This window comes from Megalobrama amblycephala, linkage group LG9 (genome assembly GCF_018812025.1).
Source record: "Megalobrama amblycephala isolate DHTTF-2021 linkage group LG9, ASM1881202v1, whole genome shotgun sequence".
NCBI lineage: Eukaryota > Metazoa > Chordata > Actinopteri > Cypriniformes > Xenocyprididae > Megalobrama > Megalobrama amblycephala.
This window is the reverse complement of record NC_063052.1, coordinates 6,017,890-6,044,036: the sequence shown is the minus strand read 5'-3', so window position 1 is coordinate 6,044,036 and position 26,147 is coordinate 6,017,890. Positions and strand designations below refer to the sequence as shown.

At 36.9% G+C, this 26,147-nt stretch overlaps 1 protein-coding gene across 3 annotated transcripts in view; it reads right to left on the bottom strand.

Moving 5' to 3' along the window:
* The window catches only part of atxn1a (ataxin 1a), a 143,437-nt gene that overhangs the window by 78,772 nt on the left and 38,518 nt on the right, over positions 1 to 26,147 (bottom strand). For 2 of the 3 annotated variants that reach the window (XM_048201347.1, XM_048201345.1), the window contains one exon: positions 3,667 to 3,859. The gene's annotated coding sequence lies outside the window, so the exon portion shown is untranslated. Of the gene's footprint in view, positions 1 to 3,666; positions 3,860 to 8,807; positions 8,849 to 26,147 lie in introns of all 3 variants that reach the window. The other variant, XM_048201346.1, reaches the window with a different exon arrangement.

The window sequence follows — 26,147 nt, the reverse complement described above, 5'->3', positions numbered from 1 at the left end:
AAGATCCATTTTGAGGGTTATATTAGCTGTGTGAACTTTGTTTATGCCGTTTAAGGCAAGCGTGAGCTCCGGGGGCGGGGAGCACGAGAATTTAAAGGGGCCGCAGCCTGAATAGGCGCATATTTAATGATGCCCCAAAATAGGCAGTTAAAAAAAAATTAATAAAAAAAAAATCTATGGGGTATTTTGAGCTGAAACTTCAGACACATTCAGGAGACTTATATTACATCTTTTGAAAACACGTTCTACGGCACCTTTAAGCAAAACATGGTCAAGTCAAAGTGCCTGAATAATTTTTGGTCCCAAATTTTTATCAATTTTACTGGTAGTCCACTATATGAAGAATTTTTGGGTATAATATGTCACAGTTTACTTTATTTTGCTATCCTCACTTAGTGTCCAGCACCCACTAGTAAAAAAAAATATAAAAAATTATATCTAGAGTATACTATCTAGTATAGTATATTATTTATTTATATATAAATGCTATTCTTTTAAACAAAATTTCTAAAACAAAATCAGCATATTAGAATGATGTCTGAAGGATCATGCGACACTGAAGACTGGAGGAGAGACTGCTGAAAATTAAATAATAAATTAAATTTTAAAAATATATTAAAATATAAAACAGTCATTTTAATTTGTAATAATGTCACAGTATTACTGTTTTGTTTTTACTGTATTTTTGATCAACTAAATGTAGCCTGAGCATAAGAAACTTTCGAAATCATTAGAAAAAAATCTAATATTGAAGAGTAGAATATCTAATAATTACACAATGAACACAATGCCATTTAATTGAGAAACATCTGCTTTAATTTAATTTGTTAATATTTATTTATAATACACAGTCAATGAGCTATTATCGCAAAATAACCCAAGAGTAAATAACCCAAAATAACCTTTGACTGCGCATGATCCAGTTTTAAACACTGGTACAAACTAAATAAACGGGGATGAAAGTGGGATGGGGATGATTTTTAGTTGAATTTATTTTAGTATGTGAGAGACTGTGGAGTGATACAAGAGACATAAAACATACACAGTTATGTGTCAAATCTGTTTAGTGGTCATTATTCAAGAACATTTGACCGCAAAAGGCTAATTTTACACACGCTGTTTACTTGAAAGAAAAAAAAAGGCTCTTCATCTCCACACACATTTCTCTGTAACATACTCTGGTACTCGTGAAACTAATACAGTAACATGTTCAAATTTTACTTTTGACTTGGTACCGAAGTACCAGTACTTTTGACATCCCTACTGGAGACTGATAAAAAGATTGAGAGACGTGAAGGAAAAGGAAGCTGTAGAATGACACCGAATGAAGAGGAAAGAGAGACTGAGTAGATTTCCATTTAGACCAACAAGGGGGGACTGGAGGAGAAAATGAGGGAGTGTGAAATGACACCAGAGGCAAGAGAGATTCCTGTCAGAACTCAAAGCTGAACAGACACTCCTGACGGGTTTATCCACGCACCGCTGGGCCCGACTACAGCTCAACCAGCATCAGATCCCGTCCCTAGACACGCTACACACGCATACACACAGCCAATCCCACAGAAACGTCATCTTACACCACATATCACATTCAGTCTATATGTGCACTGACACGCTATGACAGGCTGGAAGCTTCTTCCTTTCCAAACAGGACCTCGTAGTAAGGATGGGAAGTGAAATTAGTTCCACAACAGAAGATGAGGAAAGACAAAAGGAAAAGGTGTGCCTAACTGTTTAATAATGTGACACTATCACATTTCTGCACTCATTGTGGCCAAAAAAAAATGCTGAATTTTGTGGAATGAGAACATACACTACCATTCAGAAGTTTGGGGTTTCTTTTAAATGAAACAAATTGGGTCCACTTGACCCTGATCAGAATCAAACAAGACACTACCCTCCATTAAAAAAATAACTCGATAGAGCGCAACAGAACAAACTTGAGAGAAATGTTTTTGCACACCGTCTTAAAAACGCAAAGAGAAAAATGGCACAGACCGTCCTTCTGCATATGTACAAACACATTTAAATCCACTTAAAAAAAAAAACTGAAATGTGCAGCCCTTCGACTGACATTTAAAAAATAAACACACTAAATATCTACCTGTAATTGCTGTAAACTATCAGAGTTAGTAATTTATTAAGTTAGTCGGTTGCTGGAAAACTTGTCAATCATCCTACTCACCTCTAATTATTAGTAGCTGAAAGTATTATCAAAATAAAGACCCAAAAATGAAACTTCTGTCATCATGTTGTACCAAACCTGTATTACTTTCTTTCTAACAGAAGATATTTTGAAAGGAAAATGTCTCAATGTTCATTTTTTTTGTCTCATTTGTCTCACTGTCCTTTTTTTTGTCCATTCAATGAAAGTCAATGAGGTCAAGTGTTGTTTTTGAAAATATCTCATTTTGTGTTCTGCAAAAGGAAGTCATAGGGGTTTGGAATGACATGAAGGCGAATAATTTCTTTTAATTTTGGGGGGAAATATCCCTTTAAGATGGAAATAAACATAAACTGCGAAAATCAGAGGACAAAAAGACTACAAAACAAAGAATTCCAGACAACTATGTGATCACAACAAAGAAAACTGGAGGTAGAAACAAATGGCAAACAAGTGAGATGACTTTGAAAAAGAGGAAGTCCAATGTTGAGTCAGCAAGTGAAAGAGAGATAACAAGTAAATGATCGAACTACAGAGAAAGAAGAAGAGAAACATAGACACTTAATACATTTCCACACAGCTGTGTGATGAGGCTGACCTCACGTCACCTGTCTTTACACACAACCACTACTGAGAAAAGGCCAGAAAACGTTCCATGTTTTTTTCAGTAGTCACATCTGACAGAAAACCCTATAGTACAGGCAGAAGACAACCGGCCTGTTTTTAGCTTTATTTTGGCTGATCTCTATTCCGGACTTGCATACAAACTGCACTGCAATCATTTCCCATAATGTCATTAGTGTAAAACATTTTGAAGTCTGTAACCAGGACGTTAACACAGGCAAGATCAAATACTGTACCAGGCACAACAAGCTCACGTGATGCTCGAAATATAGGAAGAAAAGTATAAATATTGAATTGGGGGTGGGGGGTTATATGAATGTATCTCTTAAGGGAACAGATGTCTTCAGAAAAGTTTCGATGGCATTTTCTTTTCCTCTTACCGCCGTGTAAAGTAGTGCTTATAAGCGCAGCAGTACCCAAAGAAACCGCTGCTGTTCGATAAGCGCCACCTACTGTCAGAGAGTGAATTTGCAAAAACAGTCCATCTGCTGTTTTTGTTTTGTGCAGGTGTGTCTTACGTAGCATAATTTCGTTAATCTAAAGTCAGACCATTCTGTTTTTGCTTTAAAAAAATTAACTGCTCATGCTAGATGTGTGTAGCATCTTTGTTTGGATTGTGATTAAAATGCAGTGGTTGCTTCTAATTTCAAATGGCTACAGATATATTTTGTTTAAGGCCAGTTTGCCTGTTATAGAGCAAATAAATAACAAATAAATGTGCTTAAACAAAGAGAAAAAAAAAATCAGCAACTGGTATCTGAATCAGCCAATTTCCTTGTAATTTTGCTTGGAGGTAAAAAAGCTTGAACCAAGAAAGTATGAGTCTTGTGCACAAACCAATCCAAACATGTTCAAGTGAAAGTAACCTGCTGTCTTACCCAATCGGAGTATACAGGCGGATCTTGAGCAGGCAGAAGGTTCCAATGTTCAATCGGAGAGAAGGGTCCAGTTGAAAGCACTGTGATGGGGATGGGTAAATCTCTCCTCCTGCTGTCTGAGGGGACGGTTCGTGATTCCCACTCTGTCTGTCCACGTCTGCGTCTGTCTGGCTCCAACTACCCTCACCATTCCCTGCCACATTCAAAGACAAAGAGGTTTACACTTCAGCAATGAGCTTCGAGCGGCTGTTGTGCTATATTACATTATCCTATATTGTACTGCTAGACTGTATATTTGATCATGATTGGAATGGTGTTTTGACCAATCAACATCCAGAACTGAAAATGTGTTTTATATAAAAACACATTTTATGAATATATTAAATGGGTAGATATACATTTATATCTATCATTTATTAAAATAATAAATAAATGTGTTCTGAAATCCTCTTACAATGCTACTGTCACTCCTCTTGAATATGTAACCAAGGTAACAAGAGACTAGTTGAGAATGTACTTTAAATAGTTTCAGCCATATGAACCAGTGAGACATCTCAGGATTTAATTTACTATCAGACTAAAACCTCCCATCGGAAATAAAAAGATTAACTAATCAATCAATCAATTAGTCAATCAATTGCTAACGTGTTGCCCTTAAAAACACATTTTTTTGTAAACTGTATTTTTTGGTATTATATATATATATCAGTGCTTCCCACAGGTTTGAAATATACTTGTGGTGGTAGCCGGGTGAAAAATCCTCCTATTACCCACTGCACAAAAATGGTCTACTACATGTGACAAACAAATAATGTGTGATTTTTAACATTATTTTTATTCATTTAAATTTAATTACATAGCATACTATTACATTTAATTACATACTAATGTTATGCATTATTATGCATTGTAAATTATGCAAAATTACAGCATTTAAATGGTTATCCTTTTCCTATGTTCTCCTTGCTGCATATAGTCTCTCTCTCAGTGAATGGGACACAGATTTTACTAGTAAAATTTATATAATGAATAATTTGTGTCAAATAATGTTCTTAGTCTTTTCTTCCTGTGGGGGAGACTACAATAATTTAATATGAATTAAATGGAAATCAAATACAATTTATTGTGTAACCAAAATACCAATAATGCCCAAAAGAAAAAGAAAAAACTTATCGTGTGACTTTTGATTATAAACAAGCACGAAATACACCGTGACTTTTATTTTGAAATGTCTGTACTATTGCAGGCTGATCCTTCAGATTCTTACAACCGTATAAAACGTTTTATATAAAGGCCATAAAGTAGACATTGTAATAATTCATTAACTTGAGTTCATTAGCAATCACTTGGCATAAATCTGCGATTTTCATTGATTGAGAATCACTTTGAAGCAGTCCGAAGCTTGTAGAACGCGCAACAGCGCCCCCTTGTGACTTTGCAACATGCAGCACCTGTGGAAATGTTCGCCGGAGTAAACAGTTCTGACGCACACATAACGAGCAGGTACGAAACGACTAGTTAATCGATCGTGGATGGTTTCATTATCTTGGGCGGATATAAAAGTAGGATAAAAATAATAAAATCAAAAATGTGTCTCCAATATACTTGGGCGGCCGTTATTATACCTGGGCGGCCCGCCCAAGTAAAGTATATGTGTGGGAAGCACTGCATATATATATATATATATATATATATATATATATATATATATATATATATATATATATATATATATATATATATATAGGGGTGTAACGATACGCTCAGGTCACGATACGATACGTATCTCGATACGGAGTTCACGATACGATACGTATCACGATATTTTGAACAAAATGAAACTGAAATTCAAACAAGATTTATTAAAAAACATGAACAAATTTCAATAATTTTCCTTGTTGTACATACAAGATCACATTTCAATAAAATAAATAAATATAAAATTTTAATAAAAACCTTCTGTATTCAAATTAACAGCTGAATAGGGCTGTCTGTCACTGAAAAAAATGTTAAATTTAACATGAACTTAGAATTATGAATAGGGGCCGTTCACATATCGCGTCTAAAAACGCGTGGAAGGCGCGGCCGCACCGCTTCTCCTTCTTTCCAAAGCGCTTGCGCTCCCGTGGCGTCGGTCGTTGCTATGCAACCATGAACTGAGCTCTCCAAGAGGATCAGGATGTTTCTGCTAAGGATAAATGATTTCTAGCCCTTGCATTAGTTTTACTACGAGATATATTGATGGAGATAAGATATAAAAACCACCATGTACAGCTATGATCAGCTGTTCGGCTGAGCTTTTGATGTTTTGTTACGGAAAGGCCATAGCTGATCGGTTGATTCTTGTCACACGACCTGCGGTGCGCTTGCGGCATTCTGAGAAGTTGAGAATTGCATGCGCGTCGCGACCGCGTTGATCCCATTATGAGCGCGCTTGCCGCGCGGCTACATTTGAAAATAATAACTGACTTGCACGCGGAAAAGACGCAATATGTGAACGGCCCCACAGAACTTCTTAAAGCAAAGCATCGCAAGCGTCTTTTGCTTTTCTGTGAGCACAGCTGTTCCTGTGCACTGCGGTGAAAGAAAGCCACGACTTTTCTCACGCGACCATGCAAGAGACTGACATGAGAAACGTTTAAACCTGCTTGCAAGATTCAATGTGTGCCCGAAACACTTACTGAACTAGAGAGCTGATTGAGACACACCATCTACGATAAATCGTTACACCCCTAATACTTATAGTAATTTAAAAATGTGGTAGCATTGGATCTGGACAGGAAGGATAACTCTGGGAGTTGGAAGGGGTGTGTCGCGATTCTGCCTTCTCACATCGCGATACAGGTTCGTGGACCTGCGTATCGCGATTTCGGTTTCATATCGCATATCGTTACAGCCCTAATATATATATATATATATATATATATATATATATATATATATATATATATATATATATATATATATATATATCCCGAAGGAAATTCAAGGCACCAGTAGCTTATACAACAAAAAGACACTAATATACACAATATCAAATATAACAAATATAAGTGATAACAGTCCATATATATGGGGGGTAAGATTTGTGGGGTTTTTTTTGTTTTTTGAGAAATTAATACTTTTTTCAGCATGGATGCTTTAAATTGATCAAAAAGGAACAGTAAAGACATTTATAATTTTACAAAAGATTTCTATTTCAAATAAATACAAAGTTCTGACATGAAACTCTAGATGGTGCCGTCCTTAACTCATTTGGTAGCGATCACATCATTATCTACATAACACAGCTGATTGGTTGCTGTGGTATCAGCAGCCAATGAGCTCGTTGCTCAATCATTCAAATACTTGGCATTGTTTGCTGTTAGCAGTCTGCAGCATGCTTTCAGAAACCCTCCACCTTTCCCAGCTCCACCTGTATAGATCTGCAACGGGGTTTATTTCATGTATAATGTGCAGCAGCAGCAGCATGCCTTACATGCTCACAGCAATGTTTGTAAATGTATTGGGAGTGGCAAGTCTCTGTATTTGCTCTGCAGCAGCAGCAGCAATAATCAACAGCAGCATAGCAGATCCACCAAGACTAAGTACATTACATTGCCATATCCATTACCATGCAAATGAGAGTTGTCATGACAGAAATACTGTTATTTGAACTTTCTTTTCATTAAAGTATCCTGAAAAATGTATTACAGTCTCCACAAAAATATTAAGCAGAAATATTTTCAACATTGATAATAAGAAATGTTTCCTGAGCAGCAAATCATCATATTAGAATGATTTCTGAAGGATCATGTGACACTGAAGACTGGAGTAATGATGCTGAAAATTCAGCTTTATCATCACAGGAATAAATTACATTTTAAAATAAAAAAAATCTTAATTTTAATTGGAATAATAAAATTGGTGAACATAAAAAAACTTAAAAAAAAAAAAGAAAAAAGAAAAGAAAACATACCGACCCCAAACACTGCATATAATATAGAATATTTATTAAATTGCATTTATCTGATTTCATTCCAATAGTACAGCCGTTCATCAGTAAGTGTACATTCCTCTACACAAAGCCATTTTTTAGGCATGTTTTTTTTCCCTTAAACCGTCTGACCTCTCTGTCCAGTTTAATGGTTCATTCCAGGGCTGAGCAGTATGAGGAAAAGCTGTTTAATCAGAATCACTCACCGGGTCTCTGAAGCTCCTAGGGGAGACCGCATTCACAAAACAAACATTGGACGCTATTTATAGATGCCTGTCGACATGGCAACCACTCTTTGTTTGTTTGAATCAGAAACTATTTCTCCTTTTTTCCCTTCAAATGTTTCGCTTCTTGCTTCAAAGCAGACGCTGAGACTTAAGACACTCAGTTGTCTCATTTTGCTCTGGTATGTTTCTCCAAAACAAGAGTCAGGGTGGAGTATATGCTCTGGCAGGACGATACGAGTCCTTTTGTGCGTTTGTGTATGAGCTCTCTTGTGCTCTTAAATTTTGCTGTCAAATCTATTAACCACCAGTTAATCTTGTTTAGATGGCATCACGCATGGCAACGAAGGTGGCACATACAATATTTATGCGTGTAGAGGAGTCACAAGCTGTTTACGTCAGTTTAAACCGCATTGGTTAAGATTTGATTTGAAGATCTGCAGGCCAATCTGATTGAAAGGGCAGAACTGAATTCATGGTAATTCATTTTCTCCATAGAGGAATTTATTTTTAACATACATAACGTAAACTTTTCAAGACTCTGAATGACTTCTCACTCCTATAAAAGCATTGCAACTGACACAAGTCACTGTACAATCTCAAACAACTTATATATTTAATTAACTTGCAATAACCTTCAATTATATTGTGGTTTATATAGCATAATTAGTAGTTCAATCCCTGAATGATGTGTTTCACGGTTTAGAACTCTTTATTAAAGGACAATTTGAAATTCCTATGGAGAAAATGAATGGGGAAAATCCTTCTTGGTCAAGTAGGCGATCTCTGTTGTGCTCTACTGACAAGTTTTGCTCTTTTTTTTTTTTTTTGAGATCTGTACTGGAGACAACACTGAAGAAAGCCTAAAAGCCAATTTTATGAATCAGACATATACACATGCATCCAAAAACAGATATACATAGACACACGATTATACTCACATGTAAACCATCACCCTTCCTTGTCTTTTGGGTTTTGCTGACTGTTCAAAAAGGCAGGAAAGAATATTAACGACTGTCTGATGCCCCGCCCATTGTCAGTCAGACACCTCCCACCTCTTTCTTCATAGGGATTATACGTATAACACCAACATTACATTACAGAATATCTTGGCTTTATTAAGTTGCTATTCAGAGAACTATTTAGTTAGTCATAATAACAATACTAATAGTTAGTCATCTGATACTTCAAAACCTAATCACATCTCATTCAAAATAAGATACAGACTTACTGGCACATGGGTAGTAAGGAGGAAGTGACTAAATTTAAAACAAATCATTTTCATTCAACATTTTTTTTCTTTCATTATATATATAATGAAATATATACGTATATTTATATAAATGAAAACTATAGGAGGAACTCATTAAAGTATAAGGCCTGAAAATGGCAAAAACTGCAAAAACTGCAACAAAAAAAAATTGCAGAGGAAATTCAAAATGGCTGACTTCCTGTTGCGTTTAGAACTTTGCTCCAAGAGACTTTTTTGTAGGCATTGTGTCATCATTACATGTATGTACTGAATTTCGCACACGTAAGTGGCGCTATCAAGCCATTTTGCCACACCTAATTCTGAAACCCATTTCTGTCAGTTCTGACGAGTGTGCAAAGTTTCGTGAGTTTTAGAGCATGTTTAGGCCCTCAAAAATGCGATTAACACGATTATCACACCTTAAAATAGAAATTTGAATTTGAAATCAGCCAATATAGATATTGTTGAAAAGTTGTTATTTTGGGGGATTTTTTGGTGCACAAAAAGTATTCTTGTCGCTTTATAATATTAAGATATAACCACTGAACTCACATGAAATGTTTCAAATATGTTTTTAGTACCTTTATGGACCTTGAGAGTTTGAATGGCTTTGCTCTCAATAGAGGCCTCACTGAGCCATCGGATTTCATCAACAATATCTTAATTTATGTTCCGAAGATCAACAAAGGTCTTACGGGTGTGGAACGACATGAGGGTGAGTAATAAATGACATTATTTTCATTTTTGGGTGAACTAACCCTTTAACTAGCCAAACTTTACAGGTTAAAATAAGACCACTTTTTAATGGCAACCATTTCTTACTATGATGACGCTATTTACAAAGAGATAAATGCAGTTTAGAACTATAAGCAGTATTACATTATTTTAACTTTGTCTCTTCCTGTCAATAGCAGTTTGTAGTATTTTACATGTCAAACAGCATTTCTGCCTCTCTAGTATCTAACACTAAAAAAAGCATCTCCTCCTGCTTTCACATAGAGTAGTCTCTGTTTCTGTTTCCCATAATTCAGCAGCTGAAAAGGGCTGCAGACTGCTGTTTCTCTCTCTCCTCTATCTGAGCAATTACAGAAGTGTAATGGGTAAATGGCAGCTGACCACAAACAGTCAAATTTGTACCACTTGTATTTGTTCCTTTACGAAAAAAAGTCGAAAATATCATTCACATGCTAACAATGCTAAGTGAAATGTCTAGATAGAGTCGACAGTGTATTTTGTCAGACAAACTAAACCAAAACACAGTCTGCTCAACATGTAGTCTTACTCAATTTTTTTTCTCACAAACCCTGTTTTTCATATATATCCGCCTACTAGAATATGTTTTTTCATCTGCTGCTGATTAACACCCAAGTACACAACAGTATAAACAGTACTTCCATCCCTCACAGCCTCATTCTCATTTCTGGAAGAGAAATGGTCCACCCCCCCCCTCCCAAAAGAATGGATATACTACTAGGGTTATTCCACACTACACTGAAGTAGGAGAACATAATAACACCAAAAAAAGACAGACAGACGGGAGCTTTAATCTCCTACTAACAAAATGACCTTCACCACTCCTATTTCTGCATTTATGGTGTGTGAGAGTGTGTGTGTTCCTGAGGGCTTTCAGTCTTTAAAAAATTCATAATGTCATAAGTTCATCTGCCCATTCACATTAGCAGCTGTGTTTATATTACTAAAGAAGAGGTTAAAAATGTCTTAACCTCAACTTTCCCTCTCTTTTACACCCACACACACACATTTGTTTTACTATCAGTGAGGACATTTGATTGGTTTTATATCAATATTTCACTTTTTTTTTTTTTTTCCATTGCCTAACCTGACCCCTACCCTTAAACATAAACCTCAGAGAAACCCTTGCAGAACACTAGACTTAAATAGAAACATGACTTGGCCATTGTGTAAGCAAATTATAATTAAAGGTCCCGTTTTTCGTGGTTTTTTGAAGCTTTGATTGTGTTTATAGTGTGCAATATAACATGTGTTCATGTTTCGTGTGTAAAAAAACACAGTATTTTTCACATAATTTACTTATCTGTATACCGCTGTTTCCACTGTCATAAAAACGGGCTGATGACTTCCTTGTTCTATGAAGTCCCTCCTTCAGAAATACGTAACGAGTTCTGATTGTGCCAGCGGTTCCTGTGTTGTGATTCGACAGCAGCTTAGCGAACCTTGCCCGGAAAGGTCACGCCTCTTACCATAACGTGGAGATGCACGCGCTCAGTGTTATTGTAAACATGTCTTTAATTTTACCCTATCAATTTGAGCTGGACTCAGACCCGGTGATTGGACTGCGGGATGAAAATAACAGCGTTTCGACGACATGGCGACAGACACACTCTACAAACGCAACTCTTGTGTATTCCTGTGGGCGGAGGTTAGTCAAAAAACTGTTTTAGTGACGTCATTAAAGAAGGAAGTAGAGGGATGTAGTCCAAACTGGCCGTTCGATGTAGGCGACTTCTGTTAAATAAAATATCTCGCTTGGCATTGAACTTTGAGCTTTAAAATTTTACAGATTTTATTTATACTCTAACAACAACATTACACACTAACTAAAGTTTGAAACATGGGATCACGAAGAACGGGACCTTTAAACATACCCTAAAAGTAACCTTTTTTTCCCACAGTATTTATCTTAGGCCCAAAGTAACTTTATCTAGTTTTGTTTTTGTCCTGAAATGTAAAAAAAAAAAAAAAAGGCTTATTAACATTACCACTGTTTCAACAATTATGATTATGATTATGTTGATTGTGTTTTATTATCATTACTTAATTTCTAAAAAATGTATTATTATACATCCTGCCATAAGTGACGTGGCTGGTATGTTGTATATGCACTAGGGCTGGGCGATGTATCGAATGCTTTTGTCACGCGCATTTCTTCAGTAAAGCCGGTTCCCTGATTACCGCTAAATCGCCATCACCTGCTTTCAAATGGAGCGGCATTTAATAGACAGAGCCGTAGATCACTGATAAGCCACGCAATATCGCGTTCAATATCGATATGTATCGCCGAACAACATAGTTGGAATCACTTTCAGAATGATTTTTTTCCAGCTGATTGATCGATAAAAACATTGACAGCCAATCAGAATCCATCCTGCTTTAATGAGCTCAAACATTGATACAACTGCAACGTGCACTTATGATAAATAGAACAATATTTTACATTGGTGTGGATGCTAATATCGTTATAGTTATTGTTTTTGGTGTGAACCGCCCATTAGTTGTTGCAACCCCTAGTATTATTATTACCAACTGAACGTAGTCTTCAACATCAACAGCACAAACATGGGAAGCATTTTTTTTTCTCCTGCAAGCGCTCGTCGGGAAATCACCAACTCTCATTGAAAATGAAAGACTTCAGGTTGCTCTGTCGCAACGAATCGCTGTCAATGTGAACGGCCCTTTAGAAGCTACTGAATGAAGCTCCTGGCACACACACACACGCTGGGCTCAGCGGCAGTTACATAACCGTGAACACACACCCCTATCGGTCAGCTCAAAGTTCTCCTGCTCACTGCAGATGGCTGACCTCTGACCTGTCAGCACGCAGCAGCCAGTCACGCAGCACACTGCTGACATGGATAATGAAAACACACACCAACACTCCACCCAGAACAAGCTTCATGACAATGACTTACTAGTGAACTGCCAATGGACTCTTGCTTCACAGTAATAGCACTGCGGCCCTAAGGGAGTACCTACAATCTAATCCTTAAAGCAACAATTCACCCAGAATTTCTTGCTTTCTTGCTACAATGGAACAAAAAAATAAGATATTTTGAAGAATGTACTAGCTGCTCTATTCCATTAAAAATAATATGATTTTTTTTTTGTGTGTGAACTATACCTTTAAGTCCAGACATGAGACTGAGCCTCTAGACGCTTTATGACATGAACATTGATAATCTGGCAGTGTTTAGTATTTGCTGTTCTGAACTTACGTAATGTCTCCATGAGGTTTTCAGTCATGCAGGGCATCAGTAAACGCCAGGTAGTTTTATTCAAGAGAACTTGGACTTGGTTATTCATTTGTTTTTTTTCCACTCAACTAAAATGATAGGGAATCTGTAGCTTTTTAAACCAATCCACATATTTTGATGGCAACTAAACAGAAGCATCGGTGGTGAGGCAAAGACTGCAGATCCAAATGCATTATGGGACAAAGGGATTATTTTTTGGGTAAACCATCCCCATTTACCCCAGTACATACATTTAAACTACATATTTACACTAGGGATAGACTAGTGTGTTTTCTTTTCAAAAGCACAAAAGAGTTTCTACTGTAAATTTAAAATTTGTCCATTTTAAACATCAGATTTACAGTGTTACATTTCCCCACATTCGGGACATTTGACAAAACTGTAGGCTAACTTCATGAATCATAATTTTCTAATTATTTACCATTTTCTGAAGTTCAAAAAGAATGAATCAAACCAGTCTTAATAATTAATATGATGGTTAAACAAAAGGAAGCATGTAGAATTTACTTATGTCCAGCAAGTATAAAAATAAAAACTAATTAAATATTTTAATAAATACTGTAATACATATAAATCAATGTTATATTAGTACCATTTATATGTATTACAGTAATTATTAAAATATTGAATTAGTTTTTATTTTTATACTTACATTTTTATTTTAGTTTGTCAAGTTTGTCATTCTTTTGCTTTTGTCATTTTATTAGTTTGTAAAAAAAAAAAAATTCAGTTTTAGTAACTTTAGTACTTTAGCTTTAACTTTTTTCATTTAGTTGCATCCATCTGATATTTATATTTTATTTCAGCTTTATTTTAATTCATGAAAACCATTTTAATATTAATAGATTTAGTTAAAAGGTAGTTATAAAATATTAACAACAATACAAGAGAAAAAATACACTCTCTCCTTGTACACACATAAAGTTCTATGCTTTAGCAAATGCTCAGAAGTTGTTGAGTGGTGTCACTCACATGACGTGTAGATGGGGTGTTAAATACAGCCGTTGCTTTTTTAAGCGATTAGTATTGCACTTAAATTTGCTGCAGTGGAGACATAAAAAAAAGAAAAAGAAAAACACTTTTTCCTTCAGGAGCATACACACTTAGGAAAAAACTACCCCCCCCCCAAAAAAAAAAAAAAATTGCACACGCACCCCTCCCACATACACACAAGACCACATGATCGCGCACACCAGGCCTCCACTTCTGTAATTCACTTGCTATGTTGCTGCTGGTTTGTTTCACAACACTGTCACATCCAATAAGATTCTCTCTCTGTCCTGGATTCCTGCCACTCAGTAAGAACGACACACAGTACAGACCCTCTCGCTGTGCTTCAGACCAAACCCTCCCCTCCATCAGCATTACTTATCAGCGTCTGGCCACTGTCAGCCCACGCATGGCCCAGTCAAATACACTGAGCTCTTTACTACAGAGTAATTCCATGGGCAAATCCACAGAGGGTATAATGCAGGGATTAGAGCTGCAAGGCATTACAATCCAAAACACACACTTCAAACGCATCTCTATTCACCTGCCTTCACTCTCTCTCTACACTCTTTCAATAATTATTATGCCACAACAAAAACATATTGTGGTGTTACCAGATGGTAATATTTTGATATATTCCATGATTACCATATACATATACTATAGTATTTACACGGTACTCAAAGGTGCTTAGAATAATATCATGCCATTACCATGGTACCATCATGTCCAGTAAATCAAGATGGTTGAAATATAACCATGTTAGTGCCATGTCAAAAACAAATGATGTCAAAATGACAATGGTAAACGCCAACAGCTTGAAAAAAAAAAAAAACTAGTAGCCTACTGCCATGTACAGTTCCAAAAACAATGGTGGTATAAAAAAAATATGATTAGTATCATCATGCTAAATGTCAAACAAATCATGGTAACACCATGATAAACAGTAGTGGTACCATGTCAAAAATAAATCAAGATAATAATAACATGGTACATGTAAAAAAGGTAATACCATGGACTAAAACAAGGTAAATACCTTGATATATGTCAAAAAACAAGGTACTACCATGGCACTTATTTAAAAAACAAGGTAATACCATGGTGCATGTAAAAAAAACAAGCTTATATAATGGCATGTCTAAAAAAAACCACAACAAAAAAAAATAAAGGTAATACCATGGTACTTACATGACAAAAAACCTAGCAATACCATGGTGCATGTCCAAAAAACAAGCTAATACCATGGTACATGTTAAAAAACAAGGCAATACCATGGTACAGTACATGTGAAAAATAATTTATTTTAGTTTTAGTTTTAATCCATTTAGACAAAATAGTATTGTATACATGAAAATAATTTTAGGACAGTATTTTAATGTCAGAGCATATAGCTAATAATATGAAAAAATGCCCAAAAAAGGTCTACATATATACATGGAACAGTACATGTCCAAAAATCATAGTGATACCATCATATTTTTTTTGTACGTGCAAGCTGTCTCTCTCACTGCCTTGACCTCTACCTCTCTCTCCTCTGCGCGCTTTCACAGAACATAAAGAATGAACACAAGCATGTGCTATACAAAAAGTGGGGGCCTCCTCTCAGAGATCCGTGAAAGCAGCACAAACGGAGCTGGAGTGAGAATGAAACACCACAAGCCCACTGATCCAGCAACGACAGTAAATCGCGAGACACCCCCGCCGCGTGTGTATGAGCGCTCATGTGCTAGGCCAGGCAGACAGTCAGCGGGGACCTGCCCATTCAGTCCAAACCAACACAAGATTTTGCGACTCTGACAGCAAAACCTTTTAGCCTTCCCATGGTCCCCCACAAACGGTTTGTTAACATTACAGCCATGGAACGACCGGATAAAAGGTCGCAAAACCTTTCAGAAAACCTTTTTCTGTCACTTTCAATGAAGACTCTTACATAACAGCTCCACAGAAGTTAGTAGCCTCTCACTGAAACCGCAGGAAACGAACGTTGAAATACTGAGCCGACCCGCAAAATAATCTTGTTGACGGTGGGACATATAACACATGATACGACTGTTTCTGAAGACAAAACCTGTTTTACAAAGCGGAGCTTTTTTTCCAAAGAGCTACCCAGTGACCTAAGCATTCCCGTCATGTGACCCACCTTGTGATATTTATCAGATAGAGTATTGAGACCTGCACGCCTGGGGTGAAAATGGTCTGTTTGTTGCAAGTTAGTTATTTTTAATTTGTCTATATCAGGGTATCTGGAGTGTTTTTAAATTTAAGGCTTTTTACCACCTTTTTAAAGACCTGCTCAAATAAAATTAATACCATATGAACGGGATAGGACAATGTCTATGATAAGATGCTAAAGTGTAAAATGACTGTAAAAACAATTATTTAAACAACATTGCAGTTGAAATAATAATAATAATGAAAATGCAAACTCACTTCCTGCCTGTAGGTGCTGCTTATGGAACAGCAGAAATATAGCGGCTACCCTGGTAACACCTGTATACAAAGCAGCTGCACTTATTAGAACGAGGTGGCGAGTCTGCAGGTATGATATAAACACCATGAAGAAAACAATGTCATAATTCATCAACAGTAGATGAATAAGCAATCGCTTGGCATAAATGTGCGGTATTTATTGATTGTGAACTGCTCTGAAACCGCGAGACTGATGAAAGACGCGTTACTTTTTACTTTGAAACATGCAGCACTCTCTTTTACTTAAATCACAGCCTTTTGATTTAATAATACATTTAATAATCAATCACATTAAGCTATATTGTGTTTCTTGATTTTCAATGCCTAAATTTAAGACCTCTTAAAATGATAATTAAGACTTCTCTTATAACATTTAAGATACTTCAGACTTTTTAGAGCCTTAACTTTGATAATACTGAATTTAAGGCTTTTTAAGGACTTGCTAGGAACCTGCTATATGATCACTATTCTGTAAAACTAGACACAAAAAGTGTGTGTATGTGTACAGCAGACACATCAGGGTTTCTCAGTTCTTGTCTCTGCGGGTCTTTGACCCTGCTTATGTAATGAAGGATGCAGAGACACACACACTTACTCTAGAGAGCTTCTTGCTGCTGTTACTTAAGGCATACTTGGTCTAAGGATATCTGCTGAGATTTGAAGCCTTCTGGTGTCTGGCCAGCACACCAAGGCCTGAAAACTTTCCTAAATCCCAGGGGGGAATGCAGGCCCTCTGTGATCAACAACAGCCACTGTTGAAAGCCCGGAGAGCTGCATGTATGTGAATGTCTGTGGAAAAAGCAATGGCATCCTGAAGAAAGAACAGGGAAGTGTAGCTTAATCTAATAATACAAATAGTAAACACAAGGGTTTGTGTTATCATATTAATTATAATATATTCATTTTCGAATATCGCAAATTTGCATAAAAATGTGTGTTGGGGGGGGGGGGGGGGGGTGGACTGGCATGGCAAGTCAATCAAACTGCTTTATTAACAAGCTTTTCTAGCAACAAAATAATGCATGGTTGAAACAATATTCATTACTGAATAAATGAATAAATACTGTGGTGGTATGATTTTTTTGTCAATATTTATTTTATCAACACAATCACCATGGGCTGGTGTGGCTAAAAGTTAATTTTGGACCCTGTAAATAACGCAACTGAACCTTAACCTCATGGTAAACAGATATAAGACTCCTGAGAGGTACTAGGGATCAGGGGATCCCCCAGCTGAAGTTTCACCATTGACCCCACTAGTTTCAACAGACCATATCGCTTGCAGCTCATAACGTTCAGTCTCCGGCCCACACAACACGCTTACAGATTTAAATACAAGAATACAAGAGGCCCGAAATAGCTCTTCCCAGCATACACTCACCCTCTATAAAACCGCAGAGTACACACCATTTCACACACAACTTAACATAAAAGAGTGTAAAGGCATCTTACCCACACACGCACACAAAAACACAAGGTGACACACTCCCACACAAACATACATCTCCTTGACAGTCCATTCTGAAGATGAAAGACTAAAAGTGGGGCAGATGATGACAAGAAAAAAATGAAAACGACTGCAGTGGTAGAAATGAAAAGACCCCCCCCCTTTCTCCCCCCCCAAACGCATAAATACACCAACACAGCTCCACTTCATTATACCGTCCCATTCAAATTCACATCACCAGGGGGAACGGGCCAGTAAGCCCCGCAGAACCACAGAGAAGCACCGGGATAATTGATAAGTAATTGAGGGAAAGATCTGGGGTCTTTTAATTAACCATAAGAGAAACGCTGCACAATTTTAAGAAGTGGTTACCGAGAAGCCCTTAAGAAGAATTCCCAGATTAGACTGCAGTGCTTCATGTCTTTTCAACTGACCTATTTAATGGAAAAACTTCTTATCAGAAACAGAAATACTACCATCTGACCCCTAGTGATTAGTTAAAATGATTAAACCGCTGTGAGAAAACTGAATAAACCAAGCGATATTGGAGAGCTTCATCTATGGGAACACAGCAATTAGTTGACTTTGATAAGATATAGATTATTTTATGTTTGTTTGTGATAACAAACATACATAATTGATTATTAATTATTGGGGGTTTTCAGCTTTTTGAAAATAATAAAATTATTATCAAACAAAATAAAAAAATGACATACTGAGTAGTATTTTTTACCCTATTATTTTTATGCTATCTAAACTACGATTATTTATTAATTATTGTTTTTAGCTGGGACACAGTAATAACAATTGGTAGAAAAAAAAAAAAAGAAGCATAGCATGTATTATGAATAATAATATAATTATTATTAATTTCTTTGTTTTTATCCCATCTTATTTATGCAGTTGTTTTGATTACTATTGTTGTTGTTGTTTTTATTATATTTATGCAAAATAGTTTTTAAGTCTAAACTGTTCCAAATGTTTTAACAGTAAAGCCCAAAGTATAGTACACTTTTTACGCGAGGGTCAGCGTACAGTGTGCTTGATGCAAATTTCATCATCAGAAGAGTATGCGCGTACTGTACGCGCACCGCCGGATTTTTGTAACCGTGCAGGTCGCACATGCGCATTTATTTTTTTTGCAGTAATTAATTTATCTGCAAGGTGGCAACCATGACCCTGTGGGTGTCGAATCACAAGGTAGTCAAAGAAAAACTGCATAAACAGAACAGACCGGAACGCATGCAAGCTACAGCGACAATGGAGGCCTACATAGACGAGAGATTGTGCGAAGAGGTTAGAAAGTACCCTCATTTTTGTACAACTCTAGCATGAAAGAATACAAAGATATTCACATGGGTTTTAACTCGTGGCAAGAGATTGCTGAATACATGATGCATCGAACGCCTGTGTATGCATACGAGTCAATTGAAGTATACTTTGCAAGTCTGTACGTTCAACTGTGTGCACACATTAGCGTACACATTAAAAAAAACAAAGTATACCCAGGGCTTTAGACAACACAAAATACTAACTGGTTAAAGGGGATAGTTCACCCAAAAATGAAACCCAAATTGTCTTTGTTTCTTCAGTAGAACACAAATGATGATTTTTAACTGCAACTGCTGCCGTCTGTCATGGTATAATGCAAGTCAGCGGGAACTTGGACTATAAGAGTAAATAAAACACGACAGACTGAAGAGCTATTTCTACTGAAGAAACAAAGACACCTACATCTTGGATGCTCTGGGGGTAAGCAGATAAACATCAAATTTTCATTTTTGGGTGAACTATCCCTTTAAAGTTTAAATGGTCCACATTGCACATATGAGAATGGATGGCTATGAAAATAAACAGAAATAATTATGCAAACACATGCTATTGAATGGACAGTGATGTAAAAGGTGTTGTTGTATTCTTTGGATAACTATAGAGATTGGTGATGGTTGAGGATAGTTATCTAAAGTTAGAGTCCCGCTGGGTCCAAATTCACAAATGAATGTGTGACTTGCCATGAAATGTGGTTCTTCTGAAAAATAGTGAGACTGAATTTTTTTCCCCCACACCAAACAGCAAAAAAAAAAAAAAAAAAAAATCCTCTTTCCAAATACATGAATACAGAATGCTTAATGAATGGCTGATTTATCCTCTGAGATTTGGGAAATTGGAGTAACTATGGGAAGTTGGTGTAACAATGTGTAATTCCTTTACAATGTATTACAAAATCTGCCCTCAGGCTTAAAAGATTAAACATCACCACCGACAACAACAACAAGTACACTGCTTTCTAAGCTAGAACAGGCAGGATTGAGAAATATTACTATTGATGGAACAATCACGAGCTACACTTGGCAAACAAACTGTGAGAACTCAATGAAACCTGCTAATCTAGCAACTTCTGTTAGAGCGAGGTCTACGGCACATCATCTGCCAACATTTTTCACAGAGGAAACTATTTGGAAACTGTTACGTTCCCTTGTCTTAGGACCTGAAAGTTTGAAGGCTCACCGGAGAATGAGAAAGAATGTCTTTGAGCTCAAAGTTGACTATCCTTGAAATTGCGAGTCTACCATATAATGTTTCTTCAAGGGTGGGTTCCTGTCAGAGAATGCTAAAAAAAAACAAAAAAACACTGCCTCCTCTCTGAAGTTGTTCAAAGCCCAAAAAATACAGTGCTGTGTTCCACAACACACCCCATATTTTACCCCGCTGTCACCGGCTGAGAGAAAACGCCAGAGCTCGGCTTGTGCTCGAACGTTGAGGTAACTAGTATGAATATGTTGCTGAGAACACAAGCGACATGAATCAAATCATTTCCCAACAGGAAAAAGAAGAAGCCCCCAGCCCCTTTCTGGTATGCCTTTTCTGATGTAATCTCCAGAACAACACAAGCACGCTCATCGAGATGGCCGTTATCCCAACAATGACCCCGACCACAGCGAACAGCCGAGGAACACTGACCTCTGAGACTCACCTCCAGTCAAATAAAGTTCATGGACACTCAAGGTCAAATCATCTCAGCCAGCGTCAACTAGAAATCCTTGTAAGACAGTCTCCGGCAGCTCGTTATGCATCACATACTGACCTTTACTTGAATCACAATCGCGATGAACGTGGGAAGGTGTCAGACTGGCTTGGTTTAGTAACAAGTATCATGACACGCATGGCTGGTGCTACCCTCAGGTCAAACCAAACCATCTCCATGAGTTTATCTATTCCTCATGCTGAAGGCTGAACTAAAAGCTTGGTACTAGTACAAGTCATTTCACTCGGCGGCCATCTTTAAAACGTCTCTCGGGTATCTATTTTAGTAATGCATTTTTCAGGCTGGACCAAACTAATGTGTATGCGCAGTCCTAAGCTCATTTCAGAACACTGACTGTTTCTATAGAAACCGGAGCTTCTAACGGCACGATGACCTTACCAATCAGCGATTGGTTCTTTTATTTAGAAGGCGGGACTTATTCAGCCATATTGTGCATTGCACTTTCTCCCATTCATAGTAATTATGAATTATTATTAAAAATTATGTCATTTATTACTCATCCTCTACTCCCGTAAGGCCTTTGTTCATCTTTGGAACACAAATTAAGTTATTTTTGATGAAATCCAATGGCTCAGTAAAGCCTCTATAGACCGCAATGCCATTGAACTTCAAGATCCAGAAAGGTACTTAAAACATTGTGGGGTATTTTGAGTTCAGTGGTTCGATCTTAATATTATAAAGTGACGAGAAAACTTTTTTGCGCCAAAAAAAACTAAATAACGACTTTTCAACAATATCTAGTGATGGCCGATTTCAAAACACTGCTTGGAATTTTTGTTTCGAATCAGTGATTCGGATTGCGTGTCAAAATGCCAAACTGTTGAAATCATGTGACTTTGGCGCTCCGAATCACTGATTCGAAACAAAAGATTCGAAGCGGTGTTTTGAAATCGGCCATAACTAGATATCATTGAAAAGTCATTATTTAGATTTTTTGGCGCACAAAAAGTATTCTAGTCATTTTATAATATTAAGATTGAACCAATGAATTCACATGAACTCACATCAATGTTTTGAGTACCTTTCTGGATCTTGAGAAGTTAAATGGCATTGCTGTCCAAAGAGGCATCAATGAGCCATCAGATTTCATCAAAAATATCTTAATTTATTTTCCAAAGATGAACGAAGGCCTCACAGGTGTAGAACGACATGTCAAATAAACATATGACTCTCTAACCCCAAACCAAACCCTAAACCCAAGCCAACACTTTATCTACCCGTACAATCAGAGTTGATGTGGTGGAAGACCCAAGACCAGTCTAACCTTATAATCTGATTGGTTGCTCGAGGAATCTGAAACGTTGTTCCAGGACCAAAAAAGACGCTGATCCATGTCCTACTTGGCAAAATCATGCAATCATGCAGGATCCCCCAGACTTTAGACTTTACACTGCACATCATGGCAAGTATAATTCACCCAAAAATAAAAATTCTGTCATCATTTAGTTATCCTCATGTTGTTTCAAATCCATTTCTTCAAAACATAAATCTTCAAAAACAAAATAATGAAGGTATTGTTTATATATGCTTATATGTGAATAAAAGCCTACATTTTTCTATATTCATCATTTAAAATGCTAAATGCATATGGATTACTTTTGCGATTGTCTTTTTGAACTTTTTAACATCTGAAAGTTTATGTGATATTTTAAACAAAGCTAATAGTACTACATTAGCTGAAAACATAATAAGATTACAAAACATTTAATAAACAAGGTACCTGATGATGGCAATCCAGTTCAGCTGAAATCTGTGGTAATATCTGTGGTAGAGTTTTTATTAATACTCTGAATTTGAATAATTTCTCTTTTCATTTCAATGAAATTTGTTTTTGTCATTTTTATTAGTTTTTGTTTATTAAATAGGTCTATATCATCTTAATTTTCATTTCAATTTTAGCTGTAGAAATTTTATTTAATTAAACTAAATGAAAATGTTGATTTTTTTAAAAATATATTTTATTTCATCTTAAGGTTATTTTATTTCAAGCAATAAAAGTTGTTTTATGTTTTTAGGTTTCAGCTAACTATAATAACCCTGGTGCTGATTCCTTGCAGGCTTTGAACATGTCCCACCCACCACTGAAGAATGAGTGATTTATAAAGTAAGTTATCTAGAAAATGTTTTCTGTTATGGTCTTTTCTAAAGAGATGGATATCTGGCTGCATTCAGACAGCTGAAGACGAGAACTCGCCCTGTGCCCTTCCCTCGCGCCTCCTCTCCTTCTCGCTTCCAACTGTGAAGGGTAAATAAATAGCAATTCCGGACGTGACATGAAATGTTTAACAGAAGCAGTGCCAAGACTGTAGTATCTATTTTGCATACCACACCTCTCTCCCTGGAAAACACCACTTCAGACACAAACAAAAAGCCCTCCGAATTGATCAATCATTCTTTTTGTTTGTGGATATGATGCATTTTATTTCATGTATGGGAAAATTCTATTTTACAGTGCCAGCTAAACCCATTGACTTTATTTACTACGCTCAAAATGGATTTCCATGATGCCCTTAAAATGAGACGTGCATTAAAATGCATGCTGGGACAAGCAGACCTCTTTAAACCTGCATTAAGAATCAAGTTTGGATCTGCAGATGTCACAGACAGCTGACATTTCAGGAACAAGACTCATCGGCAGCAGAACATCCTCATGCCATGTACTACAGTGACCTCTTTTCCATATGGTTTCTGAGATGGCGGTTTCGGTTGGGTAACCATCACAAGAAGAGTAGAGTAAACAAATAAGATATCTGGACTTCCTGTGCAGTAGCTTATGGTAAACATTCTCAGTCACTGCTGACACCTGGGATACCGCTTTACACGGTGGCCTTCAGATTAACCTCATTCATCTGTGTCAGGCCTCGTCAGTCCACTGCCTGCTGCTCATTCAACCTGCAAACCTCCCCATCCCAAAGCTGCTTCAGCACGCTGACAGCTGTTGACTCTGTGCAAGAGACGGCCTATTTAGCAAGAACCTTCACATTTATCATTAACAGGATTTTTAGCAAAGATATAAAAGCAAGCCACTGAATTTTTACATTTTCTTATAAAAGTACATTTTGTATGCAAAATTGCAAAAGTTACATTGCTAGCTGATTGCTTACTGTAAAAAGAGTTTCTATGATATTTTGGTCTCTGGATATGGCTTGTGTCCCTCCTTCAAGTGATTTTTAGGGATGTACATTATATCAGGACCATATCAATCGAGATTAGAGGGTTTTTTTTTATTATTCATACATATGCATATTGGATATTCATCGGCCAGTATTGGATATTAAATTGTTCATGCTCATTTCCTCTATTTTACATTTAGATTACTTTTCTTATGCTCACTTAAAGTTAATCTTTAAAAACACTTATAATTTAATAACACAGCTAAATTGAAACTTCAGCAAATTTGAATTTCAGCATTTTGCATCATTTAAAAGGTGTCCTTGATTATGATTTCACTTGTTTAACTTTAGTTAGGGTGTAATGTTGCTGCTTGAGCATAAACAACATCTGCAAAGTTACGACACTCAAAGTTCAATGCAAAGGGAGGCATTTTCTTTTACAGAAACCACTTTTTAAGGACTACAACAAACAAGATTTTTCCAGGGTTGGTGACATCATAAACCCCAAAATTTATATAATCCCTACCCCCAGCAACACGCAACAAAGGGGGCGAGGCCATGTTGGGCTCCTTCAGAGAAGAGGAAGAGTTTTTGTAGTAGAGTGTTGTCATTTTATGCCGGACTACTTCACAAACAAGGGTCAATTCAATGCTGGATTTGCACAAAAGATTAACATGACGGCACATGCTAGTCGAGGAGTTGAATGAATCAACTTAACTCCACAACAACTACAAACCCGATTCCAAAACAATTTGGGACACTGTACAAATTGTGAATAAAAACAGAATGCAATGATGTGGAAGTTTCAAATTTCAACATTTTATTCAGAATACAACATAGATGACATATCAAATGTTTAAACTGAGAAAATATATAATTTTAAGGGAAAAATAAGTTGATTTTAAATTTCATGGCATCAACACATCTCAAAAAAGTTGGGACAAGGCAATGTTTACCACTGTGTGGCATCCCCTCTTCTTTTTATAACAGTCTGCAAACGTCTGGGGACTGAGGAGACAAGTTGTTCAAGTTTAGGAATAGGAATGTTGTCCCATTCTTGTCTACTACAGGCTTCTAGCTGCTCAACTGTCTTAGGTCTTCTTTGTCGCATCTTCCTCTTTATGATGTGCCAAATGTTTTCTATGGGTGAAAGATCTGGACTGCAGGCTGGCCATTTCAGTACCCGGATCCTTCTTCTATTCAGCCATGATGTTGTATTTGATGCAGTATGTGGTCTGGCATTGTCATGTTGGAAAATGCAGGGTCTTCTCTGAAAGAGACGACGTCTGGATGGGAGCATATGTTGTTCTAGAACTTGGATATACCTTTCAGCATTGATGGTGCCTTTCCAGATGTGTAAGCTGCCCATGCCACACACACTCATGCAACCCCATACCATCAGAGATGCAGGCTTCTGAACTGAGAGCTGATAACAACTTGGGTTGTCCTTGTCCTCTTTAGTCCGGATGACATGGAGTCCCAGTTTTCCAAAAAGAACTTCAAATTTTGATTCGTCTGACCACAGAGCAGTTTTCCACTTTGCCACAGTCCATTTTAAATGAGCCTTGGCCCAGAGAAAATGCCTGCGCTTCTGGATCATGATTTAGATATAGCTTCTTTTTTGACCTATAGAGTTTTAGCCGGCAACAGCGAATGGCACAGTGGATTGTGTTCACCGACCATGTTTTCTGAAAGTATTCCTGAGCCCATGTTGTGATTTCCATTACAGTAGCATTCCTGTATGTGATGCAGTGCCGTCTAAGGGCCCGAAGATCACGTGCATCCAGTATGGTTTTCCGGCCTTGACCCTTACGCACAGAGATTGTTCCAGATTCTCTGAATCTTTGGATGATATTATGCACTATAGATGATGATAACTTCAAACTCTTTGCAATTTTTCTCTGAAAAACTCCTTTCTGATATTGCTCCACTATTTTTCACCGCAGAATTG